Genomic DNA, 4,685 nt, shown 5'->3' with positions numbered 1-4,685 from the left:
TCGCTAAATTTGCAGCTGAAGATGCCTGCCTAAGTTTCATTCGTAGCTGAAATGACTACTTAGGCTTCATTCGCAGCTGAAGATGAGTGTTTATGCTCATTCGCAGCTAAAGATGACTGTTTATGCTCATTCACAGCTAAAGATGACTGTTTATGCTCATTCGCAGCTAAAGATGACTGTTTATGCTCATTCGCAGCTAAAGCTTAGGCTTCATTCGCTGCTGAAAGTATTCGCCACCATTGAATTCGCAGCTGGAGATATTTGCTTCCGCGCAATTCACAGTTGAGGATATCTGCCTCGGCTTCAGCTGCTTGCTCCCCCCCCCCCCCCCCAATGAACGTCGTAAGAGGGTTTAGCCCCTCACCCTCAAGAATTCATAGATGTACAATGTAATTATGCATGTTCCTTATGTGGACGATCCTGAATATTGTATATGTGGGATGTCCTGCAGCTATGCCCGAAAATGAAAGCCGAACAGAAATGCATTGGACAGAAGGGCACCATAGTTATTATTTTACGAGTGCCTACCATACTAAATATAGGTTTGGCAGCCTACAAGACAATAATTCATAAGAAACAGATTGTTTCCGGAGTTTGAGAGAATTTCTTTGAAAAAATGGAATGGAATTTCTTTAATTTTTGGAGAGCGTTCGCGTGCCACTTGTGACATGCGTGCCGTGGGTTGGCCACCCGTGTATTAGAGGTTCCGCAAGGAATATCAACGTGGATATTTGTCTGGTATTTCAAGTTCAAGTATAGTACCAGCCCTTAAGTTTACAGATTAAAAAAACTCTCAACGATTAGTAAAGTTGCCGACTATCGCTAAAATAACTCAGAAATCGTCCGTCGCGGGATATTGAGAGGGCTGCTGTGAGTTGCAATAGATTAAAATGTAATGTATATGGCTGGGAAATTGTGAGATGATCATATAAATATGACTATAATTATTAAATACAGGGCGTCCATAATTAAAATACCCTATTTTAAAGTAGCTTACAGGCGAAACCAGTCATCAGAAAATTGTGAAATTTTTTGGAGAACTTCGTGAAGTGATGGGAATTTGTATGCACCTTCCCTCAAAAAATTTGACTTCAGAGTGAAGGTAAGCAAACTGCTGCATTTTAGCAAAATAAAATTCCAAACATATCTCTTTTGCCAACTCTTTACAAATCTGGCAATAAATTTGCCAACATAGGGGACGAAGCTAACACGTAAGCTATACGTAATAACAAGGTTATAACATCACACTACATGGAGAGATAAAGCGCCAATCGTGAAAGAAGAAGGCCGAACTTGGGTTTCTAATGGGATTGAAGATTTCAGTTAATTTTCAAGAAGTGACAACCCGCTGCTAGCGAAGGAATGTGGTGTCCTTCAGAGTTTGACACATAACTTACAATTAGTAAAATTGTACGTCACAAAATTTCCAAACCTTTTAACTCGCTTAATATTCGTTCGAACCAAAAACGGAAAGCAATTTTTCCATATCAATTTTTTTCAAGGAATCACGTGTGTAATTATTAAGCTGTCGGTAGTTACCACCCTATAAATACTGTTACGATCTGTAGGCGATAGTTGGCGCAATCCTTTATCGCAACCTTCCGTTGGCAACGGGAGTTGACACCAGTTTCGGTAAAGCGCACGAATGCGTGATTGGTGGAGAACTGGCAGGGCGTGTAGAGAAAAATCTAGAAATTCCCGCCCCTCCAGACATTGGTTCAACCCCGTACTCCGTACGGTGGCGCTGCCGACTAGGAAACTGTAAAATAGAATTTTGTGGAATATTCTTTTTCTCGAAGTTTCTCCGGGGTTATAAATACCGTGACGCTCACAAGATGGCAGGCTCAAAGAGACTCGAATAGAGAGATTCGATGAACAGTCAGTTGTGCTTAAACTTTGCTAGAAAGTTGTTAGCTCTCCGATTAGCTTGTAAATTGCTGTTCTGTAAATAAATCTGTGTTTGTCCGTCGAACCACTTCTTGTTTTGCAATCTCGAAGTCTTGTGGAAAATTTTCCGGAACAATACATAATATATTGAGTACATGTTCTTTACCCCCCCCCCCCCGTCCCCGGAAAAATTTGAAATGACGGTCCTGCTATCCTGAATCTCGTACACATGTGATGTCCACCAACTAACTTAAAAAAAGGGTGGCAACACTTGTATAACCCTCAGCAGTAAAACCATAAATTCCCTTCCGCTTATACAACGCTGGATTAGATCCGTCAGTGACCAAACAAGTGACCTAGAGAGTTTGCAAGAGTGCGAGTGACCAGAAAAATGACCTAGAGAGTTTGCAAGAGTGCGAGTGACCAGAAAAATGACCTACAGAGCAAGGGACCGGTCAGAGAGGAATCTATACAGAAGAGAAACAGGTCAGAGAGGAATCTATACAGAAGGGAACCAGGTCAGAGATGAATATACAGAAGGGAACCAGGTCAGAGAGGAATCTATACAGAACGAAACCAGGCCAGAGATGAATATACAGAAGGGAACCAGGCCAGAGATGAATATACAGAAGGGAACCAAACAGATAGGAATCTATACAGAAGGGAACCAGGTCAGAGAGGAATCTATACAGAATCGAACCAGGTCAGAGATGAATATACAGAAGGGAACCAGGTCAGAGATGAATATACTGAATTGAACCAGGTCAGAGATGAATATACAGAAGGGAACCAGGTCAGAGAGGAATCTATACAATTTTTCGTATAGATTCCTCGTCGAACCACTTCTTGTTTTGCAATCTCGAAGTCTTGTGGAAACTTATCCGGAACAATACATAATATATTGAGCACATGTTCTTTACCCACCCCCCCCCCCCGGAAAAATTTGAAATGACGGTCCTGCTATCCTGAATTTCGTACACATGTGATGTCCACCAACTATTCCCAAAGATGAAAAACCGAACAGCAACGCATTGAATAGATATCATCACATTGAATATATCATCACATAATCATTATTTTGATAGTGCCCACCATGCTAAATATAGGTTTGGCGACCTACAAGATCATCACTCATAAGAAAAGGGAATGTTTATAAGTTGGAGAGAATGTCTTTGATTGAAGAATGGAATAGAATTTTTTTATTCTTTGAGCAGTGTTCGCATGCCACTCCCGATACAATGACGCGCCACTTGTGGCACGCATGCTAGGATTTGGCCATCCCTGATTTAAATAATGGTAAAGTAGCTATAGAGATCTTTCTAACTTTACCATAAGCTTTACGGCACCAGCATTGAACTTATATTACTGTAGTATAACGATATTACTGTATTACAAGCTCGATGCAAACCAGCTCACAGGAGACGTTCTTCATATAGGAAACCAGACATATAATATTTTCTGAAACTTGAACTGGTGTGTTAGTGCAAGTCATTCAAAAGCCATTTTTGTCGTCGATATTCTTGAACAGCTGTTAAATTGCCGATGAGCTCAATATGAAAACACCAAAAAGCTCATGGAATCTTAAATTACCAGAGAGAAGACGTTGGCGAATCATACTCGATGGCGCGTAAAGTTGGCGGAAAATCCAAGTTCCCTTATTTGACCGAGGAACAGATGCAAGAGTACAGGGACGCCTTTTGTTTATTCGACCTCAACGGTGACGGCGTCATATCAATACACGAACTCGGGAATGCCATGCGTTCGTTGGGTGCTAACCCAAGCGAGGCCGAAATCCACCAGATGATGAGAGAAGCCGACACCGACGGCGACGGTACCATCGACTTCCACGAGTTTGTGCACCTCCTGCTCAGGACGCTCAATGAAAATCCGACGGAGACCGATCTCAAGCGGGCGTTCTCCGTCTTCGACAAGGACGGCGACGGATTCATCACGACCGAGGAACTAATGGAAGTCATGACGAATCTCGGGGAGAAGCTGACCCGAGAGGAAGCCCAGGAAATGATCAAGGAAGCGGACCTCGACAACAACGGAAAAATCAACTACGTAGAGTTCACTCGGATAATGATGACCAAATGAATCGGACGCCAGTAACAACAACATGGAAACATTACGCGTTCTTCAACAAGTTTCTCAACACAAACCTTCTCTTAGCGGATTTTTAACGCTCCGTCTTACATTGAGTTGCAACATTTGGGTGCACAAACAAATTAGGTTTTTGCAAGAAAAAACTTCAGTTTCCTCTCTATCGGTGATGCGACAGGTATAACGTATATTAAAGGTTTACTCTTATCACAGATGTTTGAATAGTTCTCGTCCAATCATATCAGCCGGGTTTTTTATATTCTCAACTATGCCGCCTGTCAGCCGAGTACTCAGCACCTCGGCTTTTTAGGTACGAACATAATGCACTCTTGGTTTCTGATTCTTCGAGTCAGCACCGTTACGGATTGGTTATAATACCTGAAAAATTCAGGTTTTTAACCATTCGGCAACGACATCGATTTGCAGAATCGGAAATTAGCGTGCAGTGCACTATGTTCGTACTCTTTGATTGGACTGGCTGGGTTTTAATCCCAGCTAGAGCACGGATGTGTTCGTCCAGTTATTAAGGGTGCCAACCTTCAGGAGAGTGCGGGGTCACTGCATTGGTTGGAAAAATGTCTCGAGTGTCACTTTAGTAATCTGTAAATGCGCCTCGGGTAGCTAAAGTGATATGGAACTGCAATGCTGGCGGCTTAGAAAATTCTGGAACTGCGCCGTGGGACAATTGAGTGATC

The 4,685-nt window shown here is 42.3% G+C and overlaps 1 pseudogene; it reads left to right on the top strand.

Annotated features, from left to right (window-relative positions):
- Window positions 1-3,507: 3,507 nt before the first annotated feature.
- On the top strand, window positions 3,508-3,984 carry LOC149066798 (uncharacterized; annotated as a pseudogene).
- Window positions 3,985-4,685: the final 701 nt, after the last annotated feature.

Source organism: Pholcus phalangioides, unplaced genomic scaffold (genome assembly GCF_987345545.1).
Source record: "Pholcus phalangioides strain wild (caught in Gottingen) unplaced genomic scaffold, Ppha-v1.0 ptg000032l_1, whole genome shotgun sequence".
Taxonomy (NCBI): Eukaryota; Metazoa; Arthropoda; class Arachnida; order Araneae; family Pholcidae; genus Pholcus; species Pholcus phalangioides.
Note: the sequence above shows the minus strand (reverse complement) of the source record. Positions and strands in the feature narration are given on the sequence as shown.